Source organism: Sycon ciliatum, chromosome 5 (genome assembly GCF_964019385.1).
Source record: "Sycon ciliatum chromosome 5, ocSycCili1.1, whole genome shotgun sequence".
Lineage (NCBI taxonomy): Eukaryota > Metazoa > Porifera > Calcarea > Leucosolenida > Sycettidae > Sycon > Sycon ciliatum.
Window position 1 is genome coordinate 15,522,971 of NC_088647.1, and position 16,357 is coordinate 15,539,327.

Sequence of the window (16,357 nt, forward strand, 5' to 3'; positions counted from 1 at the left end):
ACACAGAAGCCAGCCAGCGGTGAGTATTTATAAGAGATAAGTTCAGTAAAAAACCAGCCTGGAACAACCACGCACCTGTATGACACATGGAAGATCAAGTCTGGTGCCACACACAGGGTCAAGACCTGCTATGCCGGGTGCAGGCTCCAAAGCGCCATCATTTGCTGCGCCGGCATCAACATCAACTGTTGCTTCAGCACTGACATCAACGGCTGGTCCAGCATGGACATGAACTGTTGCAAATGTCCACACCTCAGCACGTACGACTGCTCAGGTGTGGAAATTTGATAACACTGATATAATTTTCCAAAACTTATACAATTCATGCAATTTGCAATCCCTGCAGCCCACAATTTTCCTTGCAGTTCAATGTTTCTTTCTTAGACAAGAATCAGACACAATATACGATTTTCGTTCAGTATGTGTGGTTATCTGCTTTACAATTTGATTGAGAGGCAGTTCAAAAGGATGACTTAGTAATTCACTGAGGTCGTCACTTGCCTTGTTCTTCAGCAATTTTTTTCTCCACTCTCTGATACGCCCGATTTTGTTCCTGGCAATTTTCACATCGTCTCGAAATCCTTTCCATCCACGACTGCAACTAGCAAAATCAAATTATGCTAACTTACTTGGTATCATTTTTGCTTCTCGCCCTCAACGAGAGTTCAACTACTACTAAGCCATTCCTCAACTGCCTGGGACAACACCATGAACACAGAGGAAGACGGAAGTCAATCGTCTTTCTTCTCCACCTCCATACTGTGTCATGGCGTTCAACTTCAAAACAATTTCCGCGACCGAGCGCGACCCTTCATGCCGTCTGAAGAGGTATATTATGCTCGGCAGGCCGCGAAAGAGAGCCCGTTACCTGGACCCCTACTCGCGCGGGTAGAGCGAAACTGAGCACCCTGGGATGCGAGCAGCTTTTTAGTACTCCCGGGTCCAAAATCTCACCACCAGGCCGGGATGATCAAAACGTCTGCCGGGTCTGCAGCCTACAAACGTGGATCTGCCGACACTGTGCTGTCGACGACATGTCCGGCAAGGCACCTCCTTGCGTGAAAGCAAGGAACGCTTTTTTTTTAGAAAGGAAGCTTCTTCTCCAAAATTTAAAATTTTTGCAAATTATTCCTTCTGAAAATATCATCGCGTTCTTGACCTCGAAGCTGACTGCTGAATGCGATTAGGAAAGAAGATTCCTGAAGATACACCAGACTGATTCTGGCAAGCCGTCTGTCGTCTAGATATGCAGTTGTTCGTCATGCATGGTCAGCAATCTTCCTCGTTCGTCCTTTCGTTTTCCTGACCACGATGATGACAAGCAGCTCTCATGCTCAGGTTAGTGCTGTACTTGTATGTCTGGGCACACAACACATCTGAGATTCACCCACTGACGTTATCGAACTGAAGAATGCAGCAAGGGTTCCTCGGATTCTCTTGATTTCGGAACAAATTTCCTTCACTTTCACCCTCTCAGTCTCTTCCCCATGCCCTCCATGCATGCACAATGCAGCTTGCATTTCAATTGCTGTTTTTTATACTTTGGCAGTGCCTCTGCTACACTTTCATATAGAGTGAGGTCCTGTAAATAGGATCGAACATTGTTGGTGGTGCTGGTGTGTGTGTGTGGGGGGGGGGGGGGGGGGGGGGGGTACGTTTGCAGCCAGGATGTAGGAATGACACTTCTGCACAGCAGGTGGCAATAGTCAAAACTGGTCACTCTACAAATCCCATACCTGCCAACCTTTGCAAACCTGAGATCCAATGACATACCTAGGCATGAAAATGTATACAAAAGAAGCTCGCGGTGAGGCATGGAACTAGTGCACTTTTGGGTGCCTATTACCGCCCTCGATATCGGGACGGTCCCGGCCAAATCGGGATGGTTGTCAGGTATGAAATCCCAACCGAGAAAACCATTTAATTAAAAGATAAACTCGGCCAGGACATAGCGACTTTCTGTTTGCCGGGGGGGGGGGGGGGAGGGTCATCGTCCGCAATATTGGTAGAGTTACGATTACATTGTATATGTACATGTAGATACATGTGCATCAGGGATTCATAGCACCTGGGGAGACGACATGAGACCTAAGTACCCAAAACGTTGTGAGTTGTGACCCCGGATGGGGTAGTTCTATGTGATCTGTGTTTCTATAGACCTTATTCGAAAACATGATTTTTGGACTCGCCTCCAGGGATTTGTTGTAAGCTGGGGCACGCGTACGTGAAACGAGTGGCAAGAAAGGCCCAGTTCGTACAAGGGAGTAGTAAAATACCGGTATTTTTCTACTCCTATGTTCCCACGCCGAGTCCACTGTGCACTGAGTGCAGGTCTCTTGCCGCTCCCTGGTTCCCGGGACCCTGGTTCACGTGATTGTGACGTTTATTGAATAAGGTCTACATGTATATGCGGGCATGCATAAATCAACCCTTCCACAAGGACGGCTCAAACAGGCAGCCAAGGAGTGAAAATTTCGCTCCTGGGGCTAGGAGTGAAACGAAGGCCTCAATTTGCCAGATGAACCTTCTCCATCGAAACGAACGAAGGTGTCGAATAATTCTTTTACCAGTTCACAGTTGCCGTTCACGCGCACTCCCCGGGGCGGGGGGGGGGGGCTACTATGCACTTGTAGTGATACTTACCGTAAACCAAGTGGAACACGACTAGTTGACTGCACAGACTACAGTACAGTATACATGCACATGTATACAGTGAAGATCAGTGCGTGCATGCCTGCCATAATCGTATGTTGACCTTCGTTCGAATTGAAAAGAGAGGGTCGTTTCGAAAAAGAAAAAAAGCTCGATGGAAGTATGATGCTGCTGACAATTCAAGACTCACTGAAGTCGCCTTTCTGGAATGGATCATGCACTCTAGGTTCATCCAATTGGATATGGACTCAAATCATTGTTACACCATTATTGTTTGGTTAGTTATTGTACATCCCATAGCATGTACAATCAACCTTGTGAATAATCTACCTCGGGTTTACAAAACAACTCGCAAATAACGACACAATCTTCAGATCTAGTGAACATTTGATTGCATACTTCCAACCTCACGAGTAACAACAATGCGAATAGCGACACTTTTCTCATTCACAATCGAGGGTCAGTATTCCCCAGGTTGACTGCAATTGCCAATCAAACAGGAGGGGCGAAAGTCGACCACGGCTGAAAAGGCATAAAGAAAAATTAATGTATATCATGAGCTAGATGGCTGAAGGAGGAAGTAGGTTTTCTGAGAAAGCAAGAAACAGAGGTGAATGAAGCACCAGGTCTGTCCATGCAGTGGATAGAATTATTGCATTGAAAGACAGGCTCTTTACATCAGCTTGCTACTATTATACCTACATTTGCTTTCTGCCTTTTTCATGCAGGATTCTGAAAGCTGGAGCAGCTCTGCTTACCTCGACCACTGAACTTACAACTAACTTCCAACCAAGTACAAGGCAATATTATGATGAATCAAGCACGCTTGCCATCATGTCATCATTGCAAAGTACATCGACAACATAGATTTGGTGCCGACTATGTATGATGTAGAGTGTGCTCTATGTATCTATACTACTGATTGGCCTACATTGTACTTATGTGGGCTGAGAGTAATCGATTGTGCTATATGGCAGTTTACTTGTATGTCATAGATGTTAACATTGCACACAGCTTCTGAAATGCTTTCTGTTGCACTGGCCTACTGCGGCCCACTGCAAATAGATTGTAGTGGCGTGGGCCATGCCATAATTATAGTAGTATACCGGTACTACACCAACAATTTCACTGGTGTACTGTACTTACTGGTACGAGTAGATCTACATCATGCACAGCCTTGTCACTGCTTTTCTCATTTTTTATTAATTTACTGTACTGTACACATTTTGGCACAGCTCTTCCACAAAGAGTTACTAGTATTTTCTTCTGCATACCTACTGTATACAGTGACCTGACTGGTAACATCTATGGCTGTGAAATCACAAATTTCTGGGTTGACAGCCTCGAACCTATACGATTTGTTTCTAAGAACGTGCTATAAGAAATTTTCTATTGAAGTATTCTACTGTAGCTCGCAGGACATGGAGTGCAATTACGTAAAGTTTGGAACACCACTCTTCTGTGATTTGGATGTCAAATTATGAAATTCAGTGTGTGAGGTAAACCCATGCATGGCATACACTGCTATAGTATGACTCGGGGTAAAGTGTTCCAACGCATACTCATTATAGTGAATAGTTGTGTGACCAACGTTGTTGCTGCTGGATAAATAGTACATATTCTGAGATAACTGAAGCTACACAGCCATCTAATGTTCAGACATGCATCGAAGGGGCCGTAACGAGATCTGCAAGGCATGATTCTATACCTGTATTTGATGCTCTCTAGCCTAGGACATTCACCTGCCTCATTTTCTCTGTGCTGCATTGATGAGTCCATTAGTAACTAAAGGACGAAACAGCATGCTGTCTGCAGATTGGTAATTGTGTAAAGACAGACGTGTATGTAGTGGTAAAGCTCAGATACATGTGCAACATAACAATCCCGGTGTTTGACAACAGCACAAACCTACACCGCAATTCTTAATTTTGGGCTGTGGTGTTCTTAGTATTCCAGGTTGGATGTTCTGTAGGCTTCCACGTTCTTGGGCGCACGACTTTACTGTGCCGAAGAATATTTTCAGCCAATGAACCCAGAGCTTGGTGGCAGATGAGTGCCATGGAACAGCCTTTTGCATGTGGCTTTCACTACATGCACATGTATAACGTTCAATTGATGCGGAAAAATCAGACGAGGACTTTTGCAGTTATGAGCAAGGTCCCCAAGAATGGTCATGTCACTTCACAGAATACATGAACTGATAGAGTAGACCTCGGTCCCCTCAGAGAACGCTTAACAGAGAACGCTTGGGGAAGTAGGTTTCAACCATAGATTTATACTTAATATTCTTTACAACAAGGATCGATGTGTTCCTTCGGATGCCCTTTATCGACTTTCACACACTTCTCCTCTCTCCTTTCGTCATAAGCACCATCTCTGTACACTGGTTCATAAAATAGTTCTTCATAAAACCCCTTCACACATAATGAAGTACAATTGGTTTTCGACAAGCTCAACCCGTAACGCGCTTATCCTGCCTCTTGTTAAGTCAGCCCGGTATCTAAAGCCCCCCTTGTTTTCCGGTTATTCTCATTGGTTAACTGGGGACATGTCCAAAACCATACTAAGTACTTGAGCTGCTCATGAGCCCCACAATTATCAGGCCCGCCGGTCTGGTTGGTCAGGTTATCACCAGACCAACTTGTTGGCCACCAACAAACGTTTCCTACCGTGGAGGACGTGTGTACCCGCCATGAAACTACCGGACCAAATTGTCCAATCAAAAACTGCTTCCGGCGGTACTGATTATAGTACAGGTTTAAGTTAAAAAGCGGCTCCATTTTGTCATACATTAAACCAACTCTGTCATTGCTATGCTACTCAAAAAGAGTAGTGATGTTTATTCACAAATGAATCACAATGCTATCAGAGAAATTCGATATTCTCCAATTTTAGGGGCACTGCAATACTATCCAAAATTAATGCTGCATGGTCATTGTTATGAAGCAGTCACCTCAGTACAGCAATTAAACAGGCTGATTATGTGAACGAGATTCACGGCAAATCTTCTTCCATCAGTGCTGTTCAGTCTTGAGTGGTCCACTGAGACAGGAAAACAACCTGTTCGGTCCTTCCATACGAGAAACAGAAATTGAACATGTTCCAGGGTGGAGGTGGCGAGTATCGGCAATGTAATGCACCTTTAGGCCAACATGACCATCATTCCGACATGGATTCTCAAACACCTTCGCTCGTGAGAGTGCCTCAGAGTGGTATTCATCAACAGATGGCAATCCTGTAAAACACATGAAAAGACATAGCAGCAACAGAAAGAAACCTAATGTTATAGAAACGAATTCGAAAAACAAAGTCTACTATTATTCTAATACAGTGAACCAAGGTACAACCACACTCCAGGAGGCAAGCAAAAGAGCATATAATCCGAAGGTTGTGATGCCTGTATGTATTGTATTTATGTATTTACGGATTCTCCACAGGCTAAATCGAGGGAGTCTTTGTCATGCCACACTGGATACAACATGCTACCAGAATCACTTTCCCCAGAATTGATGATCTTTTCTTAGGGTGTTATATAAGACACATCTGTAGCCACTTCATCTTGCTCACGAAATCATACACCACCACACAAACGGGTCCTTCGGCTATTATACTTTGGGTGGTACATGGTGATGTATGATATTGATAATCTATTGATACCATATTCAAGTCTGACTCTCACCGTGAGATCCTGGCAACAGTATTACCTGGTACACGACATATTCAGACACTGACATAAGCATCTTTTTGGAACAACAGGTGTGCCTATCTGCTAGTGTAATGTGACACACATGCAGAACACATGCAGAATCAGTCATAGCTAATTTTACCCCCTCACTGTTGTATGCGCAGACTCCACTTCGCGGTGTCAAGTACTCTTCTTTCGGTGGGCTACTCCACTAAGGCGCTTGTCTAAAAGGACTCACATTCATCCTGCAAACCAACACGACTTGCATAGTTTTCACTGTCGGCCAAAGTGCGTGCATTGCACACATTGAGATTCACTCCCTCCGTACAGGCCAGTACAGAGCTGCCCACCAATTGAGTCTGTTTTGCGTACTCAGACTTCTGATTTTCCGTATCTTGCAGTGTTTTGCGTACTGCCGTGTACATTGCATGCATACTTGCACTGTAATGTTTTTTGACACGCACATGCATGTCGGTGGCTGCATTTGGTAGTGTAAAACATGTGTGACTTGCACTCACGACATTATTATTTTTGTGCTACATGTACATGTTGTTGTGGTACGGCATGCACTCGCTTTGGTACAAGACTATTCATCACTCAGCTTACACTTGCAATGCTTCTACACAGCTGATTGATCCTCTCCGATTTTCTATACCATTTGCGCAATTTCTGTAGTGCGCACAAGGAGTGATTTTCCGTACAAATACAGAAAATATGGAGGGCTGGTACTTGGTAGCACTGCTAGTATGGTAGTACCAGGCTAAGCTGGCTGGAAGATCAAATACTTCTTTGGTTCTTTCAGTCATTTTCACGACATATGTTTTCTTTATCATGATCCCCGGGGTGTGACATTCTTATGAATGCAGAAACTCAGTCTTTCTAACCGAGTCTCACGTGCAATGTGAATTTGTTCTTCTTTTCTTCACAATGCCATGTATCGATTCATCGCTTCTTCCCACCCGAGATCCTATGCAACAGCGATTTAAAGATTGGCTTTATCAAATAGTTAATTCAGAGAGAGAGGATCAGTTGTGGATGCTGTGACAGCATAGAGTGTAGATTGGTGTAAACATCATTGCCCAGCAGAACCGTATTCACAGGGATCTGCGTTTAGCATATGGAAGCTATTTTTTTAGAATTTGTACACGTCCAATAAGCCTGAAGAGAAGAACACCTAACTTAGACTGTCCTAACGTTATCGAACGCACTGCCAAAGTAAAAACAACATTTGAAATGCAAACTCGATTGTGCATGCATGGAGGGCATGGGGAAGAGACTGAGGGGGTGAAAGTGAAGGAAATTTGTTCCGAAATCAAGAGAATCCGAGGAACCCTTGCTGCATTCTTCAGTTCGATAACGTCAGTGGGTGAATCTCAGATGTGTTGTGTGCCCAGACATACAAGTACAGCACTAACCTGAGCATGAGAGCTGCTTGTCATCATCGTGGTCAGGAAAACGAAAGGACGAACGAGGAAGATTGCTGACCATGCATGACGAACAACTGCATATCTAGCCGACAGACGGCTTGCCAGAATCAGTCTGGTGTATCTTCAGGAATCTTCTTTCCTAATCGCATTCAGCAGTCAGCTTCGAGGTCAAGAACGCGATGATGTTTTCAGAAGGAATAATTTGCAAAAATTTTAAATTTTGGAGAAGAAGCTTCCTTTCTAAAAAAAAAGCGTTCCTTGCTTTCACGCAAGGAGGTGCCTTGCCGGACATGTCGTCGACAGCACAGTGTCGGCAGATCCACGTTTGTAGGCTGCAGACCCGGCAGACGTTTTGATCGTCCCGGCCTGGTGGTGAGATTTTGGACCCGGGAGTACTAAAAAGCTGCTCGCATCCCAGGGTGCTCAGTTTCGCTCTACCCGCGCGAGTAGGGGTCCAGGTAACGGGCTCTCTTTCGCGGCCTGCGGAGCATAATTATACCTCGTCTGAAGGAACCTACTTAGACTAAATCGATGCCGTAGAATCTGATTCTGACTGCCGCTTGAGCGTGGAACCAAGGCAAACACCTCAAAAGCGACTTTGAAATCTACAAGAATCTATCGAGATGCGTAATATCGGCACGAATTCGCCGTGTGAGGCACCAAACGAAAGCTTGAAACCTACTCTTGAACGGTGCGCCAATAAAAATGGCGATAAACTCACTCTCCCTACCTAAAATCGACGCCGAAGACCCCGCGCTGAGCTGTGCCATGCCTGGCATTCAAAAAGCATGCATGCGTGTCAAGGTACTTTTGCCCCCGCAGATCACGTGACTGAAATCCCTACTCTTGATGTCATGCAAGAGCAGCCCATGGCCCAGCAGCTGCGCCGATCAGTGATCACTGATCAGCTGCATGCGCGCATGAATCGCGCGGCATATGATCAGCTTCATGAATAATGAATGCACTCTCCGAAAAAAAATTGATTGTTTTTGGAAGAGAAATGAAACAAACCAAAAAATAATAAGTAATAGTTTTGATGGAACTATTTGAAGTCGAAGTCAAACACTCAGGCTTTTATTTTTTTCTAATTCTAGCTTTGACAAAGAGAAACATTGCAGTATCGTGCATATTCATTCACCTAGGCCAACCTAGGGTTTGCTTGGTTGTTCGAGTTCAGTGGTAACTAGCATTCTTCAACTGTTATGGACAAAGCAGCTCTAAAAAGACTGAGGGTTGAGGCGGAACGTCTTCACAAGTGGACATTGACACAGCTGGAGAATCAAGACACCTCAGTTGCGCCGAGAAAGTATATCGAGGAGAGTGACTTTGAAGACAATGCCGATGATGGTCAATTTCCAATGCGAGATGCAGATGTGGACCGTCATGTACATAGAATTATTGCACTGAGTAGCGTGTATCCACTTGGCAAAAGTCGTGAAGGAGTGCTGAACGTTGATGGCATTGCTGATCAGAGCTATGCTAAAGATCTGGGCAGTGCCCAGGATGCCCCTGTGGCAGAGCAACTCCCTAAGCCGTATCCACAGCTAGGGTCAGCTATGGTTCCCGGTGCTTTTCTGCAGCAAGATCAACAACAGCAGCAGCAGCAGCGATATGAACACGTACTGCATGTGGATGGCGATGGTAATGCCACGTACGGCGAGCTGGACACAAGCTTGTTCTCACCAATTCCTTCCCGCTCAGCCCAGGGTATCACATCATTGACTATGACATCAGGTCAAACGAGTGCAGCGCCCGACACATTGACGACTGGGAAGACAAGTCAGCGACCAAAGACTTCGTCTCGATCATCGAGCGCTATCGCCGCACCATCGATGGTTGGGCCTGGGCCTGCTACCAAGGGGTTCCCGGTGACCTCCACGCCGGCCGTTACTAAACAATCTCGCAAACGCAAGCATGCCAGCACCGTTAATTGACATATATGTGTGTGCCGAGTCGGTGTACTATTGTTGCAGGTTGTGCTGACAGTGGCAGCTCCCCTTTGGGGACAGGTAACACTTCAGTTGGGATACAGCGCTCTAGCCACCCTCGTTACTTACAACTGTGCAGTGTGCTGTGCGCTGTTGCACTTGACTCATTCGCTCAACTCGATGCAGAGCAGCGTAATGTGGACAGTAGGTTAAGATAGCTGCCCGTAGTCACTCCCTGGGGTCACTCCAATGATGTCATGACTCGATTCAGAGCAGCGTGCTGGGGTCACTCCAATGATGTCATGACTGGTGCAGACTGCAGAGCAGCGTAATGTGGACAGTAGGTTAAGATAGCTACCAGCAGTGCCTGTAGCTGTGGTCACTCTAATGATGTCATGACTCGATTCAGAGCAGCGTGATGTGCATGGTAACTTCAGATAGCTACCCGTAGTCCCTGGGGTCACTCCAATGATGTCATGGCTTGATGCATGAGCAGCGCAATGTGGACAGCTACCAGCAGTCCCTGTGGTCACGCCAAGGATGTCGTGACTCGTTGATGCCAAGCAGTGTGACGTGCACGGTAACTAGTAGTCTCTGGGGTCATTTCAACGATGCCATGTGCTATCTCAAGTAGCATGTGGTATACAAGTCAGGAACCAACCTGTAGTTAACCTTCTGTCAGTGACCTGCCAGCTATTGCATCTTCCAGTAAGCAGTTGGTCGGATGCCAAGCTTGTACTGCTACTGTCAAGGCAGCGTCACTGGTGCGACGTCAGTGCTGCTACTGCTCCCGACCTGTACTTGACTCTTGAGGCACCTGTGACAGCTGGGTTAGTAGGCTATGCGGCCGTGGTTCAGTATGCGTGTACTTGGATGCGATCGCGCTGCTCCTGCGGAATAGCGCGGGTGAGTACCGTAAGTGCGGGAGTTTCTTTACCTCGGCAAGTAAGCAGATAGCAGGAGAGCACCCTCCAACCCCAATGCCCACGTCCGGTATAAAGAAGGGGTGTATAGGCAAGAGAAGAGGGAGGGAGGGAAATGCGAAGAGAAAGAAACAAAGAGGTGCGGATCGCCAGATTCATAGGTTCGCGGTGGTCAAGCATGCCTCTCTGAAATATTCTCAACCTTGCTTTATTACACATGCTCATGGACTTGATAAAGTAGCAGTCAGGACTCAGGTGACCGGAATTTCCGCTGTTTCTCCGCTACTACTCATACCTTACCCATTCCAAGCACAATGCTAGCCGAAAGGGATGAGTGCCTCTGTGCGTGTGCGTGCGTGTGTGTGTGTGTTTGCGTCTGCAGTTGTAGAATCCTTCTGAAGCTGTCCATGTTCTCTTTCTCCCTATCGGTGAACAGCAATAATTATGACGTTTGCAGCAAGTGATGATGCTCTTTGATAGGTAAGCTGGTTTGCTGTCCGTGCTTCTTTTGTTCATTTTGTATTCACTGCGTTTACAAGCCATTTATGGCCACTCGTTCATTGTCTGGGGGTTTTAAGCCCTTAGATTTCTGGGCATGTTTACTCATAGAATCCCCATGCCCGTTATCATTGTGAATTTACGCTTTGCGCTATCTGTCTGTACGAAGTGATGTACAAGAGTGTCTGGATGTTCGTTGTTGTCTCTTCGTTTTGGTTTGTATGGGGCCCTTCAGTGGCTGTGAAAGCTAGGGCAAGTCACAAGCCTTTGTCACTACCAGGGAGTAGAAATTTTACTACTCTCTGGTCACTACCAGGGAGTAGGTATTTTACTACTCTCTGGTCACTACACTGTATGTAAAGGTTTGAAGCTGCACTGCAACACGAGACATGACAGCGCCGTGTTTTTCATAATGGTGCTATTCGTAGTTCTGGGGCTAAAGCTGCGACGTCGTTGTCAAAGCCAGTGTTGTTGCCATGAGCCAGTAATACAGGGCATCACACGGTTATCACACTATTGAAATCACATCACTGATCATTGTCATCAGTGGCTGGAACTACATGTATAGTAGACACTTTGTTTTCTGTGATAAAATGTTCTGATTCTTCATTTGAAGCAGTTGTGAGCTTGGCGCTTTTGAGCTTTGTCAAAAATGCCCATGTACGTATGGTGCTGGACAGTGCTATCCGCCCACTCGATCCAGAGCTTACTGTGCAGCAAGTAATAGTTGCATGGTGGACGTGTGAACTGTGGGTTGCACAGCTGCAGGGCGTCGATGAGTGCTTGACTCAGGGTGCGCAGCGTCGCGCGTAGTGTGTCCATCGTTGTATGTCACTTGGCAAGTTGCCAGTACATGTACTGTACATTTGGCCACAGTGCAGCGTGACACCTTGGCTTCTGTATGTTTTTGTTAGCACCACTTTTGCATAGTGGGGAACAACTGTACTACCATAGGCCTATGGCTGTACATGTACTTATGCGCACACATAGTCATAGGTGCTAGTTGGACTACTGACTTGTATAGGCCTCTTTAGCACTACTCACACGCACACATAACACACACACACACGCGCGCGCGCGCGCGCGTGCACACACACACACACACACACACACCGCCCCATCCATCACCTAACATGATCAGGTGTGAATGCGATGGCTTCACTTCAGGCAGGGAGCTATTGTGATAATTTTGCTCTCTGTAATGCATGACAGTTATTGCTTTGAAGCACCTTTGTTAGCACTGGAAAACACATTGGCGGGCATGTGTGCTACTTCACCCTGGATTCCAAGTGAGATGTTGCAAGGTTGTACGTCCGTGAGAAATCTCTCATGCACCAGTCCCGCACCAAGCTGTCATGGTATGCTGCCCCGTGCCCGGCAGTTTCTCATTTCTCTCCTGACAGAGCTTGGGCCATGAGTGCAGAGACTAACCGCTCTTGTTTTGACTTGGCTGTTTCAGCAGACGTTTGGTGTGCCTATGCCGCACTCTATGATCCGCCTGCTACGAGGGCATGTACACAGAATGCTGACGGAGTTGCAGAGACTGGATGGGCGGATGAATGGTGTGATCAGCATGTGTGGTTGTTGACAAGGTGAGTGTGGCGTCCTCATCACCCGGCCAACTCCAGTCTTCTGTTCACACACACACACACACACACACACACACACACACACACACACACACACACACACACACACACACACACACACACACACACACACACACACACACACACACACACACACACACACACACACACACACACACACACATACACACCCACCCACACACACACACCCACACCCCCCCCCCCCCCACACACACACACGCACGCACACACACACGCGCGCACACACACACACACACACACACACACACACACACACACACACAGAGCGAACATGCATGAGAGCCGTGTAGAGGTTATGCGAATAGGAGCATCCCATAGGCTTTGTGTGGAGTGGAATCCAGTGCTAATCAATAATGAGTGCTTTTATCAATCCAGTTTGTATTGCCATTTGCCATTCTATGCAAATCATCTGAAAAATGATGATGTGATTGCATGACTTCTACACTGTGCTGCTCAGCTATGACGCAGGGGATCTACTCTACAGAGTGGTTAGGCCTCACTGCGACGAAGTAAGGCATCTACAGACTTGCTAGGTCTCGCCTTACTGGACACACAACTACTTGCTCTTGAATTGCTGTAGCCTCCTTATATGGCCCGTCTCCCAACTCAGCGTGCTCTCCATTGAGCATAGTATATGCATAGGAGACTGAAGCAAGGCTTTTTGCAAGAGTGGTCACCGCTCCTGCAAACACCCTTGCTTAAACGCTAGATACTCAATGCTGTCTCTAATTAAAGCTCCCCTGTCTGCATCTTCTCGTTTGGTGCCATCGATCCAGTCATTATGGCCGTGTCGCTGTCTCCCGTACATCCAGTGTCAGAGCTGTTCGTAGCCTGTCTATACTTGTATGTACAGTCCGTTTCGAAAAGATTTACAATCCTGGCGATCGCCCTGGGGAGTTTGCCGTCTTACCGTATGAGCGCTCGAGCGCTGCCTGGAAAAACTCACTGTGAACTCGAAGAAATATTCCGCGCGAAAGCACGAAAAATGACAACTCACTCATGTCGATACTCTGGTTCACAACAAACGAGTTCTTCTTCGTATCGATATGGAGTCAGAGAGGACATGTCGAAAGTGTGGTACATTGTAAATGTTGACGAGCGGCATGGGTCACCAAATCGTTTCTTTGAAATCGTTTCTTTGAGCTGCGATGCAATTATTCACTCTCACCATGTGACGAAAACGACATCGACATAGACTCATTCCCAACGCCATGACTTGGCAAAGCTATCCGTGTTACTTCGACGACTTTTTGAGAAAAGCAGACGCCTAGCCTGTGAAAGCTGATAGAAGACGGCATTGACTGCTAAATTCAAATAAATTCGCGATCTTGAAATACTAAAATAATACTCAAAAAGAAATCAATCGATGTGCAACACATACATGTACCCCTACATGTAGCTACAGCGCGATGACTTCCGTATTCACTCACACCGTTTCAGTGTTGTGGGTATGTTCACATGGCGTGAGCCAGTCAAGTGCCAGTCAGTTCGGCAGGAAGCCCGAGCTCCAACAAGTCGTTTGGTGCAGCCACCTTCAAGGCTTTGTCTTGTACCAGCTTGATCACCAAACCAATGAAAAAAAAAGTTTGACTTGAAGATAGGTTGGGATTTGAACTCACAACTTCATGGTCAGCAGACAGCACTCATAACCACAAGGCCAAAAAGGAGAAGATAAATCGTGGGTTTTGATAAAAAAATCGATACTGGCTTCCAGGGCAAATTGTAAACCATGGGAAAAGGCCCAAAACCTGGCCGAAATTCTGACTCCTTAACCGCTTGTCCAATTGTTCCGAAACCTTCACAGAACAATTTGCCGTGCCCTGACAAGCCCTTTTATGTACTTTGTTGTCCAAATTTCCCTTATCTTCATACTTTTTAAGACCAAAACCTGATTGTAAATCTTTTTTGAAACGGACTGTAGATCCACCATGTGAAGTTCATCCACCGTCCGTAGAGACAACTGCTCGTTCTTCTGTCTGTATATGTAGATCTATGACTATGACCCGCGTTTGTGTATATGTGCTGCAAGATATGCGCTGGGAGCCAAGTAAAAACTACAGTCGGCTGCAAATGAAATCTGGCCTTTCAATTAGTTGCGACTTCCTGGGCTGCTTTATAGCCCATGCCAAATACTGTAAAACAGGGAATTTTCGTTGCTGTAATAATTTCGGTATTTCCCAAAATCAACGGTTCGGTAGCACGAAAATTTCGGAAAACCAGTTTTCCAGATCCGAACATGCACTTTGCACACTGCGTGGCATGGCGTGGTTGAATTTTAGGTCGCGTTTTATTCTAGGCAACAATTACCTGTACCGAAGTTCCCGATTATGGCGATACTAAAATAAATCTCTACCAATATGTTCCGGCTTTACAGTACCAGTTTGTGTTGGTGTGTGTGTGTTCTCTTGCTATTGCAGGGTCAGCATCATTGTCTGGTTTTGGTCGATTCAGACATGGTGGTGACAATGTCATCATCGTCCACCTCCAACAGCACAGCAGTGCCAGTTCTCCTTGTCCTCCTCTAGCTTTGAGTTCCAGGCACCAAGTCGGGGCGAGCTGATGACGCCATGACCAACCTGCTCGAAAACGGTATCATGCACTTGCAGTGTATTTTAAACTGAAAGGAAAATGTCTGAAACAGCTTGTCGAGTGGCACTGACGGTAATGATGAAGGTGAACTCACGATGCCGCCACCAGGGCCAGGAAATGTGAAGTAAGTTGAGCGCGGCACCTGGGCACCGGCCTGGTCGTCTTGGCCACAACCAAGCTGTGCCTCAAAGCTTCCTCGCAACGGCCACAACCAAGCTGTGTGGGTAGCTTCCTCGCAACGGCCAGCTGGTTCAGCAACCCATTGTTGTCACAAGTTGGCAACGTCGTATGTAGATGGCAACAAACTGGTGGATCACGTTACTTCACCACCACTGAGGACGAAATATATAATGCACTGATGGCTGCCATTCAGGCGAGCGATGAATGCTCCTGGTGGCCAAACAGCCTCGTCTGGCTCAGGTCCTCTGAGCTGTCCGAAGATTACCCACCGGCAGTATACGAGTGTGATGTGCATGCATGCATAATTATTATTTTAAAATCATGATCTGCCTTCCTGCTATCTGCAAACATCTTTAATTCGTTTGGCTATGGGGATTGGGGGATCCTTCCCGCCGACGTACATATTTCAATGCAGTTGTTTTGTGTGCGTACAGTCAGTCTACTCACAGTCTACTCACAGTCTACTCACACACTTCACACATCCGGACGGCATTACTAGTGTATGGATTAATTAAGTCACGCATTTTTGTCTCCAAGATCGGAGGGCGTGATCGTGACTAAAACCATGTGTAGACTGTATTTTCACCACCCCAGTCAAGCATGATTGCTTGGTAAACAGCAGCCATGGACCAACTCACAATTCACATGCTTACTGGTGAAAGCAGTAGTGACGGAACGGTGAAAACCGGAGATAAATGATTTAATGTCATACAAAAAAAACATATCATTTATCTCCGGTTTTCACCGTTCCGTCACTATTTGACTGCTTTCACCCCATGCTCTCTCTCTCTCTCTCTCTCTCTCTCTCTCTGTAGAACTGCAAAAACAGTGGTGACAGTAGTGA

The 16,357-nt window shown here is 46.3% G+C and overlaps 3 long non-coding RNA genes across 4 annotated transcripts; 2 read left to right on the plus strand and 1 right to left on the minus strand.

Moving 5' to 3' along the window:
* Positions 1-843: 843 nt before the first annotated feature.
* On the plus strand, positions 844-4,106 carry LOC135816627 (uncharacterized). The gene is made up of 2 exons (XR_010553420.1): positions 844-1,338; positions 3,381-4,106. It is a non-coding gene; the product is annotated as an uncharacterized LOC135816627 (long non-coding RNA).
* Positions 4,107-5,415: 1,309 nt separating this feature from the next.
* Positions 5,416-7,973, minus strand: LOC135816628 (uncharacterized). Its single transcript, XR_010553421.1, has 2 exons — positions 7,753-7,973; positions 5,416-5,887 (listed from the first exon to the last, which is right to left on the minus strand). It is a non-coding gene; the product is annotated as an uncharacterized LOC135816628 (long non-coding RNA).
* An 842-nt stretch (positions 7,974-8,815) lies between these two features.
* Positions 8,816-16,028, plus strand: LOC135817795 (uncharacterized). Of its 2 annotated transcripts, XR_010553586.1 has the most exons (4): positions 8,816-10,598; positions 10,998-11,095; positions 12,573-12,705; positions 15,162-16,028. It is a non-coding gene; the product is annotated as an uncharacterized LOC135817795 (long non-coding RNA). The 2 variants fall into 2 exon arrangements; XR_010553585.1 differs by having other exon boundaries at positions 8,816-11,095.
* The last annotated feature ends 329 nt before the right edge of the window (positions 16,029-16,357 follow it).